General features: G+C 36.9%; 1 protein-coding gene across 12 annotated transcripts in view; it reads left to right on the top strand.

Moving 5' to 3' along the window:
• The window catches only part of LOC117411427 (syntaxin-binding protein 5), a 173,748-nt gene that overhangs the window by 28,635 nt on the left and 128,753 nt on the right, over nucleotides 1-16,360 (top strand). The gene's annotated exons all lie outside the window — the stretch shown is intronic.

Genomic DNA, 16,360 nt, shown 5'->3' with positions numbered 1-16,360 from the left:
AACTAGTGTTGTAGCCTGTTGCCAGGTTATATTTTGAGTGTGTCAGTAATTGTACTATCATGTGTTTTATACAGGTAAGGAAACTGTGTGACATTTGACATTATGTAAAACATACTGAACAAGTGCACACAAAGGAACTGTGTCTTTAAATTCAGTTGGCGACTTGGATGTTTAAGTATTGTAAATTTAGGTGCATTCTGATATTTATGCATTCTGAAATCCTCAGCAGTAAAATTATATTTTGAATAGAAAAAAAATAATTCTTTGCTGTGAGCACATCGGGACTATTCTGAAATCTTTTAGGGAAAGGTTAAAGTGGAGTGTTTGTAAGATTTTGTTTGTGTAGGTTAATCAAGCTGTCAGTGTGTTTTATGTGGAGGGACTATGAGACTGCTCAACGCGAGAAAAGTGTTGCATTTCTGACATCTTTGAATGTATCTGCAGTGACTGAGCATCTGGGAAGCCTTGTCTAAGTGTGTGAATAAATTAAAGGCTAAGCAAAGTGCAAAACTCGCCTTAAATCTGTGTTTGCTGGTGCAAGATGGACATGTGCATAATGTACAGTAGGACTTTGCTTATTGACATGCATTTAGGGCCAGGAGGAGGGTACTTTACAATGACAAATGCACTGTAGCTTACTGTTGATGGTCTGCTTTGCCTTATGATACTGGCTTAAATTTAGTAAAGCTTTATTCTGTGATTCACTTGGTCAATTTTAATTACGATATTTGCTGTACAAGGTTTGTTAGTCGTATTTGCTTCCTCTTGCACACGCAATTCTGAATTGACATTCCACTGTTTGGCTGCAGGGATGTTTTGTTTTATAGAACAGTGCACTATTACAATGTACATTTATTACTCATGTCGTATCTGCAGATGCCAAGCTGTACATGTTGACTCATTAATAAGCTTCCCTGTGAGGGTTCTATAAACACTGTGTCTTTAACCTCTGACCTAATATGGCTGCCATATATGACTTTTTTTTTTTTGTTTGTTTATTAAAAGCTTGGCTAAGATGAGTTGTTTCTGCTGTATGGAGACAGGACATCTGGTACACAGATATATTCTTAGATTTTCTCATGTTATATTCCGGGTGGTACTATGGTACTGTACTGTACATTACCTTGGAGTGTTTTACTAGCTCTTGTGTTTTATTAGCCCTTCACAATTGATTGAGACGGTGTTGATGTTCAGTGGTTTCTTCTATGTCCTGAGAAATACTGAATGACTTGCAACTGAGAGAGGCTTTTATCCCATCACCCCAACCCCCAAATCTAATGTGTAAACAAAGGAAAAAACAAAGTCTCAACAAAATTGCTTTGGGCACAGCTATGACACCTGAATAGGCAACATGTTTATCAATTGCCTTGGCATTATTATTATTATTATTATTATTATTATTATTATTATTAATATTATTATTATTAATATTATTAATATTATTAATAATAATAATAATAATAATAATAATAATAATAATAATAATAATAATAATATAATAATAAAAATAATTATAATTATAATAATAATTATTATAATTATTATTATTAATTATTTCTTAGTAGACGCCCTTATCCAGGGCGACTTACAATCGTAAGCAAATACATTTCAAGTATCACAGTACAAGTAATAATACAATTAAGAACTAGCTGGGTGAGTAACAATGACAGCAGCTTTATAAATGCTAGGTATTTGCTGAATTTATATTTTACTGGGCATGCTGTCGGTCCAATTGTGTGATGCTGCAACCTCAGTTGACTCCACACTGCACACATTTTGTCTTGGTGACAATCCCCAGTAATCGATCTACACACTAATTATAGCTAGTCAAAAAAATAGTAATCGAAAGCATGTGCAAGCTTCATATACAGTTCATAACACAACATATAGACTGTACCAGGCCAGTACATATACATGATCTGGGATTTAAAGTGTAGTGTAACCAGCCTTTGTCAAGCAGGGCAAGGCTTTGTGTCTTAAATTCATCTGCCAGAAATTTGTATACCTTTTAATAGAACGGTTTCCTCAATCACTTCGATTGAGGAAACTGTGGATTAGTTTCCAGTTTGCTACATAAATAATTAAGCTGCAAAAAATAAAAAATAAAAAGAATAGTTTTGTAATTATGCTTCTCTCTCTCTCTCTCTCTCTCTCTCTCTCTCTCTCTCTCTCTGTCTCTGTCTCTGTCTCTGTCTCTGTCTCTGTCTCTGTCTCTGTCTCTGTCTCTGTCTCTGTCTCTGTCTCTGTCTCTGTCTCTGTCTCTGTCTCTCTCTCTCTCTGAGCATGCTTCATGTTTTAACCCTTCTCCTTTTTTTCTAGTGCATTCTATGGAGTATAGCCAAACTTTCCCACGAGATGTTTCTTGCTTTTTAGAGACACTTCTTGCTTGTCATTTGGCAGTGCTTTTCCTTGGAAACATGTCTTGCGTCTTTCAAAAACTGCTTGCAATTCTATTTTTATGAATACCTTAAGTCAACAAGTAAATCAAGTGCAAAAAAGATAAAAAATAGGACTTAAAGAAGGCTAAATGCCACAGAGCCTGGCCTTGCTTTTAATATGTTTTAAAAGACAACTTAGTAGGTTTTGTAAAGGTGTTGACCTCCCTTTGCTGGTCTGGTGGTTGGTTGGTGTGCAAGCTTCTGGCTTTCATCCAGTCATTCTTTGCACTAGCATATTAATGTTGTCAACATCTTTTAGTGGTTTTCTGATGTGGACTAAGCTGAGACTTGTTTTACTTGAAAGTAGATTAGATTAGTTTATTAAAAGCAGCAAAGCAATACCGCCTAGAAGAGGGAGTGGACCTTTAAGTCCTTAAATGAACTGTCTGCTACTACCAGTTTTGTAGCAATATCAAGACACTTTTGAGTGAAGACCTTGGTAAATATACAGTATACAGTATCCCAATGATGTCGGCTTTCATATTATGTTAATGTGAACAACCTTAATATATAAAAAAAATACGATTAGATTTTTCCACATGATATGTTGAGAGGGGCTTGATAAAGCAAAGAGGTTATCTGTTTGCACAGACAGGTCCTGTAGGGATGTTGCTTTCCAGTACAAGTTAATTTTAAGCAGTAATATTGTACTGTTCTAGTGTTTAGCAAATTTTGTATTCTTGTCATTATATATTCAGTTAGCCAGTTAGTGTTACATGGTACTCTGGGACCCTTCACTCCTGTGGAATTCAAGAACGTATAGTAATTCAAAAGTATTTGCAATGTAGGTATGAAGTGACAGGTCATTAGAAAGGGTACAGCTCATTAGTTTACTTGAGAGGGTGGAAGGGACTCATTTGATATGTGAAACCAATTTTCTTTCCAAGCTATGCTGGGGGTACTGTATTGTTGGCTACGTGTAGCTGTATATTTTAACTTATTCTGCACTCTGTTTTGGTCCTTGTTCAGTTCAGTTCAGCTCTTCTCATTTACCTTCTCCACTTTAGTTTTGGCTGTTTGGCAATTCTGCTGATTTTTTTAGCCTTGCAAAATGGTGGTAATACGTCTTTTAATGTAGCAAATCGTCTTTCTAAAAATAGCCAGAGACTTCCAATGAAAGTTCAGATTATAAATGGTTTCTGCAGCAGCTGTGTCATGGCACTTTTCCAATTCTTGCCATTCTCCTATAGAAGCCGTTTTGTGACTGCAGTTTCGATGCAGCTAAACTGGATGCATTAATTACGCGAGGCACTTAATAATATCATACACAAGTATTTTCATGCTTCAAGCAGTTTGGAAAGCATTGACTGGTATAAAACTGTCAGTCTAGAATAATTCTAGGAATACACTTAAGGTTGGGAAGAAGCCAGGTTGTCCATCTTCAGATCTTCAGAGGTGATCTCATAATCAGATGTTACATGTTTTGGCCTAAATCTAAACAGTGTTTAATAACTATTTGTTTGGCACATTACTTTTCCATCCTGAGCAACAGATAATTTAAGAAGCAAAATCAATTCCAAATAAAAAAGCTGCATCCTAGAGTACATTTTAAATGTCTGGAATGGGATATCTTTGCAGCCCACATGCTTTGCTTCATTGATTTTAATATGCTACTAGAAGAGAAAAAAAAATAGCATACCACTGCTATTAATACTATGTACTCCCTATTTTCATGTTTATCATAACATTATTGACTTTGGCAACATAACATCATGGTACAGTAAATTGTCTTGATGGGATTACGTGTGCTGAGTGGATTAACTACGCTATATTCATGACCCCAAGGAAGTAGGTTACCTGCAGCAGGGATCAAGTGTATTTTCAGGGTATCTGATTTTAAAGTATCTACCCCACAAATGAATTGTTTTATACAATTTTACATGTGTTTTCAGCACACCTTTTAAAAAGTCAATTTTGTTGCTGTGCCAGCTTTGGCACCAGTTAACAGCGCTGTCAGTTTTGAGTTTCAAAAAAGGCCACAGGAAACCAGTGAAGTGAAAACAAAGTGTGTTTCAACCTAATATAGCCATTTGATGGTTTTATTAATTAAAAGAAAGACATTAGTATCAAAGCAGTGTAGTAGGCTACAGTATCTGAAGAAAATGCAATATCAGTGTTTCTTGGTTTGTATAGACAGGCCCTTTTGAAAGTACAGGTCAGGTGTCAGTTTCATTCTGTGGGGGCTGGAGGCTTAGCTGTGTGGAGGCTTATATCAGCATATGTAAATTCTGTATTGAATCTCTATTGAATATTATTTTTTGTAAAATAATATTAAAAATAAGTGAATAAAATAAAAGTATAATTACAATTTTGTATAATAAAATAGAGCGTGTTTTTTTATTTTTTCAAATTGTTTTTCTCGAAAAAAAACTCGTCAATGACTCATCAGCAAGTTAACTATATATTTTTTTAGCCAAACTGTCCGTGGCTGGGTATACAATCAATTGGCAATTCAGTAAAGGAATGTGTTGTGAAGATAGTTGAAGATCACTTTTAGTTTTAAGTGACTAGTTTGGGGTATACAAATCCTTGTAGACATACTGCAATAGCAAGGCATGACTCATGTGATATTCCCTGCTAAGGGTTTGTCATGGTAAGAGGATTAGTGGGATAGGCAAGGTCTGTCGGGAGGAGCCGGGAGCTCATACTGTCCCGCCCACTTAACCAGAAGGGTAAACAAAGGGAGAATTGCAGATTATCAGTGTGGCAGAGTATTTTGAAGGCAATGTTTCTTTGCCTGGAGGTATTGAACTTTCATTTGACCTTTTATTTGTCAGACCTAAAATAACATTTTTAAAGGCCGCCACACACCAGATGCGATGCAATATTTTTTTTTGTTGGATGTCAAGACACTTTCGCTGAGACATGACCATACACACTAGAAGCTATGCAGAGGCAATGCGACAGATTAGAAAACTGACAGATCAATGAAACTATAAAAAACTATTGACAAAACTATGATCAAAACTGGTACATGTTCGTCAACATGATGTGTGCCTTCTCTGATGGTATTTCAACATATATGGCAATAAATCATACACATCAGGCTTATCCAGTGCCATTGAAATGGACTGCCATATATTACCTTTCAAATCTCTGTCTTTTTTATAATTGCGATGAGCTTTGTCGTCTGGGTATTTTTCCACGGCAACTATTATTTTTTCCTCTGTCATTTTGGATACGGCTTCACCCTGCTGGACCACAAGCATTGAAGCTGTTCTCTGATTGGTCAATTCCCTAGTTGTTGCATGGCAAATCACAAAAAATAGGATTCAGTTCTATTTATTTTGCGTCACTCCAGTGTCTCCCCGCGCCGTGTCACCTGTGGTGTGAAAGATACTTATCAAAAGTATAGGTTCTGTTCATTTTGTCCCACTGCTGCACAGTTCAGCTTGTCACATCACGTCTGGTGTGTAGCCTTTAAGATAATGCAAAATAATAATAGATAAATAAATGATGTCTCCTGAACTTGGTGGACAGTTTATTATCACTGTTCAATACCAGTATGCATTTACATTTGTATACATCAGTCTAACAAGTTTTTCTTATTTTTTTGAATAGCCTAAACAAAGTTAATCCTCCATGTTTATTTATGGTATGAGCTGTTGTGTTCATGCTGCAAATTAAAATGGGAAAATGTACAGTCTGCCTGGAAGTTTTTAAAAGGCAAACAGATTCCTGTTTTATTTCAGATTTTATGTAAAAAGAAACACAATAAATTTAGAATTAACATGTCTATCAGAAGTCTTTAATATTGTCTTAATGTGTCACAACGCAATGTATCTAATTATATGGCATATGACAACATTGACAAAGACTTCTATTCAGCAGATGTACATTCTAGTACAACAATAATTTACGAAAAACTATCCTGCAACTCTAGTTTATTTCCCTCCAAGACTCTTCTGAACCTGCTAAACTTACTTTTACACTTCCTTTTTTTTTATAACCCCCTAAATAAATACTAGTTGAGGATACAGTAGCAAATTATCTTACTATAGGTCACCATCATTGCACCATTTATCTACAGCTCAGATTTCTGATTACAGTACAAAGGACAAGGGCTGAGTGAAAGTAAAGGAGCTGGGGTTTGTGTGCAAAACGCTGTGATGCCAGCTTGAAGCCGGACCCCCACAGTTCTGTAGTTTTGATTAGAGTTCCATCAAGCAGACCATCTGTCCTATTGGACAATAACAGGCGCAAAAAGGTTATTGTTTTATTCTATAAGGAGGAGTGGTGAGTCTATTTCAAACTTGCTTTATCAGTGAGATCTCTGCAAAGATACTTACTTTCCTAACTTCAATATTCTAATCCTTGTGTGGGACATTTATTTGTATTTCTGAAAACATCTACCCCCCCTAAATGAGAACAGTGACTCTACATTACGTTTCATTGACAATGTCTCAGTGCACTGGATAGGGCAACCCTTTAGGCTAGATAAGAAGATACTGTAGTTTAGTCATGAGACTGCCACTTCCTGATGGTTTGTGATGTGGCCGTCTGCCCCTTGGAACCTTGCTGATAACATGGAGTAAAACTAAAAATGGATGGCCAAGGTAATCCCTGAGGTTATAGGTTCTTTCTCATTTTTATCATCATATAGGACTTTGTTCTTCATGTCCCAAGATTATAGCCCTTTTTTTCAATGCCCCTTACCCCCACAACCTCATGTGACACTGTCTCAGTATAGTACATGCACAGCAGACCAAATGCTATTGTAACACACAGAACTTGTGTGACTCAAGTAAAACAAAAAATACAAAGAAAATGTATTTCTCTGAGTCACTTTATTATACCTATAAGTACTGCTTTCTCTGCTGTCTGGCTCAGATTCTAATTTGATCAAGCTTTTATACTCCCAAGACTTTGGACCTCAATTCCTTAAACATGCTGTGGACTTTTTCAAGGAGTTTTCTTTTTAAAGTGGTTTACACTGGTTTATCCATGACCTTTGCACCCAAATGCAATTATAGTTTGTTGAAATAGTTTTGTTTTAAATATGTTTATAGTACCATGTTGTATTGACTTTAAAGTATTAGTTTGAATTTCTTGGCACTTTTCAACCAAACTTTATAACGATGGGACTCTGAATAGAACACATTCACACAAACCCTGAGTTCAAAGTAATGTACTGTAACAGCAGGATTGCTGTTAATAATTATGTAAGCTTTCTGTAATTTTTTTCAAAGGGGAAGATTGTATTCTACAGTATGTGCTGACAGATGAGATTTTGCTCCTATAGTATTTACATCCTGGATGTCTGATTCAACCACAACCCCATAAGCAAATGCTGAAAAGTATGTTAAAGTAATTTGGACCTTCATTAAGACAACTACAATAGGTGTCTCTGTTTGCATTTTGTTTGACTAAGAGTCAATAAAGAGTTGCGTGAATGTGTATAGTAGTACGGTATTTAATGCCCAGAGTCATTCCCCATTGTACTAGAGGGGAGCCCACTCCTCAAAAAAAAGTGCCTAAACACTGTGCCAAAATAGAAACAGTCCACAATTAGAAACATATTAGTGTACCTACTGTAAGTAGGTTCGTCATGGTACAGTGTGTGATAAACAACTTGTTTTTTTTAAAAAAAGGGTTCTTGCTGTAGCATGCATTGCATTTCATGCAAATAACCAGAAGTTTTCACCTACTCTTTACTCTGCCCATATACTGTACTTTCACAGTGTATCAGAGGCTGCTCTCTTTCTAAAAATAATGTTCTTGTGCCCCATTGTTAACTTTGGAGTGCTAACCAAGATTTTTAAATCCGTTTTCCTACCTCCTTGTTAACAACAGCAATATCATTACGGTCCCCCTTTCTTCTCTTGAGAATATTTTGGTTCTTTATAGAACATTACCATGATGAAACCGTTAGATTTTTTTTTTTATCTGCATCTTATAAAAAAAGTGTATATCCTAAAAAAATTATAAAATAAATACACAAACATCATCATGATCATCAACACAAAAAAGGGGAGCCAGATATTTTTAGAACCTTGGTTTGCACTTGTAAATCTAATATTTTTTCAGTGTAGTTGTTAAACTACACACAAATCCTTTGTTTTGAAATGTGAAAAAGGATTCACAGTGCGGTTCATTGATTTGCAATGCTGCTCACGTAATATACAGCAATTTTCAAACATTCAGTGCTTGATAATTGAGGACAGCATCAGTTGATTCCCACGACCATCTTGTTACATCTTTGCAGGCCTCCAGACAAGCTTTTTGCCTTAGGAACCAATGGCTCCTAGGCCAAAAATTTTGGGTGCCAAATCCAATTGTTGGGCGCCACTTTAAGAGCAAGTTGGTTGCTTCCATATTCAACTACTAAAATACAAGAAAAACACTAAAATGATACAAAAACAAATGTAGTGTTTGTATTCACTGTTTTGTTACCTCATTATTCATCTATGCTCCCTGACACTGACTTGCTCTGGTCTTTAATTTGGTCTTTGTTTCCTTTTTAATGTACTGAAATGCGATGCTGGTATTGCTGGTGGCTCTGCCCGTGCTCCTGCCTGACTGGCCCTGCTGCTGCTGTGGACCTGGCTCTGGTTGGGAATCCACTTGCTGCAAGTGGAAGTGTTGGTAGTGGAAGCAAGGTGTTCCATGTGGGGATGCACAGCAGTAAACTGTCCCTGTTCAGTAGCAAGAGTCTCATCATTTGATTGCAAAAAAACAGACAATGCACGATAAATGTGAGGCATCCAGCACTGTGTCTTTACAGCCTAACTCGGCACCAATTGCTTTCAACTCACGCTTACTTTTTGGACTGAAATGGTATGTTTTTCACACCAACTGCAGAAAGTTCATATACTTTCTCAATCATTGAAACTGATCTTTGAGTACTTAACATTGCTAATTCAAGCCTATGGATCAAGCAATGAAATTATATAATATGCTCTCCAATCTCACTTTTCAAGCACCTAGCCCCCTGCAGCGCCCATATTGACACTGGAATCATCAGCTCCAAAAGCACGGTCTTTCTACCAATCTGAACATTCATTGTCAACATTTCCAAGCAGATTCTTGGATGTGTTTAAGATTCCTTGTGCATGACAGTGAACTAGTTCAGCTAAGTCTACCAGACGATTCACTACCACACCTGCAGAAACATACCTACAATACACCATTACATTATCTCTCCCATACACATCTGTTCCACAGTCAGTCAGAATGGAAATGTAATTTGCACTGTTAACCCCATTCCTGTAAATCACCTGTTATTTCATAAGCAATGACTGCAATGAACTCAGCACATGCTGTATCATTGTCATATGTTTTAATACCTCCAAACCATTTTTCCTCATTAGCACAATCTGAGGGTGAAATTTAGTGAATGCCAGTTCTTCTACTGCAATCATATAGGCTGCATTGAATTTTATTTTTAATTCCCTGCAAGGTTGTGTTTTTTTTTTTTTTTCTGCATTCATTTCAGTAGCATTTACCATTGTTCTGGCAATCTGTGTCTGGGTGGCGTACACTTAATTTTTCTTAAAATGGTTGGTTCCAGAAATAAAATTGGTTTTCCCTGCAACAGCTGGCCCTGCTTTAGTGCAAACCTTTCAATACATTTTCTATTTTTTATTATTGTAACATAACCAGGGAACTTCTTGAAGCCATGAACTCTTAAAATGTAGTGCTTGCTTTTTTAGATATGAAGGTACATCGTCTGAATCGGAAAGCTGCTGCGCAATTATTAAATTATCTTCAACAAATTCTCGATTTTCAATAGTAATGGAGTCTATATCTACCCTACTGCAGATGCAGACTGCAGTACTACTAGTGCTAGATGCAGCAGACAAACCAGAGAAATACATCTGATATTTTTCTTTGACATGACTCAAAACTAAGGCTTCGTACTATACCAGCAAAGTCTACATTGGTCTACTGGAGACTGCACAGTTCACAAACACCATTTTTATCAGCTTGATATGGTAACCTTTTCAATTCCCTATTGCTTCGTTGTTTCATTCTCAACCCTTTTGTTCTCAAGACCCTTATTAAACATGTTTAATGTTTTTGTATGGCACATGTGCAACACGTAACCGTTTCCAAGTTCAGACACTACTATTTTGTTTCCGTACGCTATCTTAATACAGCACTTCAATTCAGTATTTTTTGTACCTGTGTCTCAGTTCTGCTCCACACTGACGTTTAGTGTCATATTCTATCAGATGACCTTCTCACACTAGTTAAAAAGGCGTGCACTGCCATCATAGCGCATACGTATTGCACATAAAAAATAACTAGAGTTGCTAGCAACTATAAAGGCTTCCAGGCAGTTATCATGAAATTTAAGCTCATTGGTTAGCGCACTATGTACAAAATTTTTCACAGCTAATTAAATCAAAGATGGCTGCCACACCATGTGACCAAAGGCCGCCATATTGACCATGGCACAACATCCCATAGTCCTCTACATCCGTGTCAAATTCCGTGCGTTTTGGTGCAGTTGATAAGAAGTTATAGGCAGTTTTATAGCCAGTTGCGTATATTGATTGTCATGCATCACGTTTGACCTTTAGGAGAGGTCAAAGGTCGCGGGTGATGACATTTTTTCATAGCGCACATATGAATTCCTATACGTGTTCCATTATAACTATGACCCTGTCGGCACGCTCTAGGAGTTAAAATTTCAACGTAAATTCCAATATGGCCGCCGTGCCGTGTCCGCAATCTGTTTCAAACTTCAGCAGTTATTACTTTCCAATGGTCTGTGCAATTGTGTTGACATTGAAGAGCATAAGTGCAATGGTGTTCTTGTTCTGGGTTGCAAAAGTTTTTTTACAATTATCAATATGGCCGCCAAACCATGTGACCAAAAATGTGTCATTTTCATATCACCAGTACTTTACTTGAGTCTCTATGGTCATATAAAGTTTCATGACTGTAGTCTATTGCACCTTGGATTTATGCACGAATGTATGAAAACAGAGCCGTCGTGAAACGGTTATTTGCATGCCACGGCCATGTTTTTTAGCGAAAAAGCGTGGATTTTACAAACGGTAGAAAGGACCTGGTCATGTACATACGTGCCAATTTAGGTGTCGATTGACGTTGCGGTTTAAGACAAGAAGATTGTTGAATATTTGGCGCCAATCCAGCGTAGCGGGCAAAGTAATTGTTCAATCGACCTCGATTGAACATATGTTTTTTATAGGCCATTGCTGCACTATCTGCTGCCATTGTCACAGTTCCACCTTAAGTTGTTTTTAAAGGCAACAGTTTTGGAAAATTCCCAGGGAGGGTTAGGTCAGCCAGGGTGTCCTCGACTCACTGCGCACCAGCAACCCCTGTGGTCTGGCAGGGTGTCTGCGGGCTTGCCTGTAAACTGCCCAGGGTATTGTCCTCCGAAGCTGTAGCTGTGGGTGGCTACTTGGTGCGTCTGCAGTGTGTAAAAAAGCGGGCGGCTAACGGCACACACTTCTGAGGACAGCATGTGTTCGTCTTCACCCCTCCCGAGTCAGCGCAGGGGTGGTAGCGTTGAGCTGAGCTAAACAAAATAATTGGACACTACTAAATTGGGGAGAAAATAACAAAAAACTAATTGGTGACTATTAAATAAAATAAAAGGCAGTATTTTTGTGTTACAGGCCTGCCCTGCTTTGTCTGATGTATTAACTCTTTGTGGTCCATTTAGTCAGCTCCTGTCAGGAGTTTATTTTCACACAAGCTATTTATTTTACACGCGCTGTTTTAAAAGTAACTTTATTCACAGTAAAACAGGTTTAAAAGGCACTGCATATCAACAGGACACTCAGTACTGCATCTCCCACTCCTTGTTTGCTGTATTTCACATATCTCTTCATAGTAGTGCATACTGATGAATCAACTCAGTTTCTGTTAAGACCTGCTCAGAAAACTGCTTGTATATTCCTCCCACACCTTGCACTGAAAACTTAATTTTCAGTTTATTTTAAACAATGGGACTAGCCGTCTCCTGAGGTTGCTTGTACTTTTTGTGCATCTTCTAGTCCGAAAATAACATTTTAAAACTGTGTCACTTAAGAAAATGTTGAAAGCCGAGTACTGTTTAATAAATACGAGCAGATTTTAAAATTTAAAAATGTTGCTTACTCATTCTTATGTCATATTTTTGGAATCTCATTGATATCCAATGCCAGGATACTACTGTGTAGCCCAGTTAAGCATATTTTACACATTTAAAGCATATTCTTACTGCAGGTCAGTGGGAAAACTGGTTTCCTGGCAATGCTTACTGAATCTTCTGGTGGTGTCTCTTAAACACACCTTTGCATCACATACAGTAGCTGACATTTCAGTGACTTAAATAGACAGGAGCGGTGATCCTGAATGATGGTTCATCCCTAAAACTGCTTTCTAGTCGGTGCTTGAGAACTGTAATTTGTCATGTGAATGTGCTCTTGATTTCAGCAATATGAATACATTTTACTGAAAGGAGACGAATGCACCCAGGCCTTGTAAAATCGGTTCAATTGCATGCAAACAACTCTTTTGATAGATGGACTCGACCTGTAATGGGTCCGTGGGTGGTTGGCTATAGTTTTGAATCTAGGTCTTTTACCTCCCGATTTTCCAGGGTCTTGTTCAAGGGTCTGTAATGAATAATAATAAAAGGAATTCTGATGCTACAAGGGGTCCATGTACTCTTTAGTCATGTCATTAGGAAAATCTCTCTCTCTCTCTCTCTCTCAATAGCTCCCACTCAAAGCTCTTACTGTACCATGCAAAGCTTGTCTTGAAGTACTGTAGTGATGACAGACATCAGTGCCCCCATACCCATAAAACTAAATACAGCTTGAAAGGGTCTGCTAGAGGAACATGGATTCCATTAACTCCAAGAGATGCTTTGCCATTTATTTTACTTATTTATAATATGTTGTTGATTTTATGTTTTCCTCCTAAGAAATGTAATCTTCACAATGTAAAAAGTCTGCAGTACTAAATAAAAAACAGAAAAAATAGTGATGCAATATTAAGTATTTCTCAGCCATCCTATTCCTGATATACTAGCAGCTGTATTCCAAGCATTGTGTTGCAGTGTGTTTTCTAAACTGTAGATTAGATTTCTGAAGAAATGGCAAAAATATATCGACTCAACAGGGCGTAATCCGATTGGGCACTAAAGACCAATTATATTTTGATGACGGTGTTCTAGATACAGGTTTATTTTTACTGTATTCTATGAATTGTTCTTTATTTGTATGTACTTTGTATGAGGTTAGCTGTTTAGTCTTGGTTTTCAAAGAACTGTTTATAAAAAGTACTTTTAAAAATCATTCTTTAAAACAGTCCTCTAGGTACATTAGGGACAGTTTATGATTAATGGATACATTGATAATAGTAGATTTAAACTGTTCAGAGTATAGTTTATCCTACTAAGTATACAGTAATTCTTAGCCTTACCCCTCTGCTTTGAGCATACCAAAAGAGTGTGTCATATGAGAGGAGTGCTATAGACAAGTGTTACACATTATACTAGGAATGGTAAATGAAACTGCTCAGTCATGCAATGCACAGTGTACACATTATATTCAGAACATTACTGTGTACTGTAATATTTGGGGATGGGGAAAATTAAATTGTATATCCTGAAATTCTACTAGACCTATGTTTTTAATCGGTTTTTAATCAGTTAATCGGTAATTCTCCTTTTGTTGCTGAATGAAATGTGGATACAAAATGAGGATGCAAAGGTACAGTAATCTACTGTTATTGTACAGAATTAGCATGTATTGCTGAGGTGGAATTCCTGACATTACCTTTTCGGCAGGTACAATACCGTAGCTGTTCAGATACTGGCTTCCCTGTGTGCTCTGTGGTTAAGATTGTAATCCACTATAATGAGAGGCAAAACGGATGAAAGGCAAATAAGTAGTAACCTAGTTTCTTTCGTTTTCACTTACTGTATGGAAACTGTTGGTGTTTTTTGCCCTTGGCTACAGGAGATAATGTATTTTAGTTGTTTTACTGAATTTAACAGGTCGGTGTTAATTTATACAATAATAAATGAGTAAGATATGTATAATGTTTTATTAATTTGGCCCTTATTTGGTATTGTCTGTTTTAAGCTCCTGATTTTCACCTGGTTTTAAATGCACATCAAGAAAGGCAAATAAATGTTATACGTAGCAACTACGCTGTCAGAGTTCTTATGCGTTTGTTGTGTTTAGATTCACTTTGTATAATTTTCTGTTTCAGTCATCACAAACCTTTACAATGTGTTGATATTTTACTCCATAAGAGAGACCAGCTAAGATGCAGGTCCACAAGTAATCTAGAAACAAAATTTGTCTTTACGTGGCTCCACCAAGCGATACTGCAGCTGGAGATCCAATACGCTTTGTTTATCTGTTCCGGGAGAAAACTGGTACAGTAATAGTAAGGAAAATAGAAATGTATTGTAGTAAATTGGAAAACAGTATTGTAGTAAATTGGAAAACAGTAAGGACCCTAGCAATACTGTACTGTATGTCACAGTGATCATGCAATGTTATTTTGATTGTATATTGTGGGATAACACTTTTTTATATATTTTTTTAATTGTTGTATGGCAAGTTTTTGTTATGTTTAATATGTGTTTTCACACCTGTATGATGATTGTTTTTAATATACTGTAAAGGTGTTTTTTTTTTGTTTGTTTTTTTAAAGAAGAATGATGATGAGAACAAGAAAGCTAATTGTTTCAGCACCACAGTTCCCACTTTGCAGCAAAAGGCATTTAAAATACATTTTTCAGTGAATTGTACATATTCTGGCAAGCGTATATTTATATATAAAAAAAAGACTGGTGTGCATTAGTGAATGTTGCCTAATCAATACACTGTTACATGCTGTAGTATTATAGAAAGCCTTGTAAGCAGGATATTATTATTTATGTACCCACTCAACACGTGAAAATATTTAGAAAAAAAGATCAGGTGGTGGCGTGAAAACTTGCCAGCAAGCGCATGTGCTTTTCTGAACTGAACTAGCTGATGCCAAGACAATCTGCATTGAAATGAACAGCACACTTGATCCGGAGTGGACTACAACACTTCCCCTAGTGCATGTAAGAAATACCACATTTGCTCCGAGAGTCTGATAATAGTGTTGCAAATTAATGGTTCCACTTTTGGTGTACATAACATTTTAGATATGATTCTGAGAGCACTATGGAGGCCATAGGGGTGCTTTTAAACTTCTTAGGTTTAAAACATCAACAGTATGTGATGACTTAAACAGAAAACCTCAATAATACATTAGTTACAATAACCCTGATTCAGTATTTCAAACCCATATCTTCCACTTTTAAATGGGTGGGTTTCCTGTTACTGTAATGGGAACATTAAACATACATGTATGTCTGACCAGGAATGTTTAATACTTTGACAAGAAGCAAGGCTTATGACTGATCCAGATTGAAAGTGGGTGGCTTAATCTGAACATTTCGGTTCATTGTTAAAGCCCCTGCTAACTATGTGAGTGAATGGGGGGTGGGGGGTGGAGGCATTTAAAATGTGATACAGTATACTGTAGCATTTGTTGCTTTGCAAACTAAAATTGTATGTGCAAAGACACTGGGAACATTACTACACAGTGATTAGGACAGTTGTGAAAGGACAGGGAAAACGGTTTAAAAGGTCTTGAACGTACATATTCGCTGTCTAGAATGTCATTCAGACACTGCTGGTGTTTCCAGAAGAGGAACTGTATCAATCTAATCCACATTACTACAGCCCTAAACAACCAGCATTAAAGGAATAGGCAAGCATTTTAAACCCTTCTGTTTTGTAAAGAATTGGGCTACATCTGTTCAGGAGATCAGGGAAACCACCACTAGTGAAAGGAATTCAATTGACTTTCATTGATCAGGCTTTGCATATGTTATTTAAAGGCTTTTTTTTCTTTTTTTTTTTTTTTCTTTTTCTTGAACCCGCTTGACCATGTGGACGAGTCAG

Source organism: Acipenser ruthenus, chromosome 6 (genome assembly GCF_902713425.1).
Source record: "Acipenser ruthenus chromosome 6, fAciRut3.2 maternal haplotype, whole genome shotgun sequence".
Classification (NCBI taxonomy): domain Eukaryota; kingdom Metazoa; phylum Chordata; class Actinopteri; order Acipenseriformes; family Acipenseridae; genus Acipenser; species Acipenser ruthenus.
This window is presented reverse-complemented; position numbering and strand designations above follow the sequence as displayed.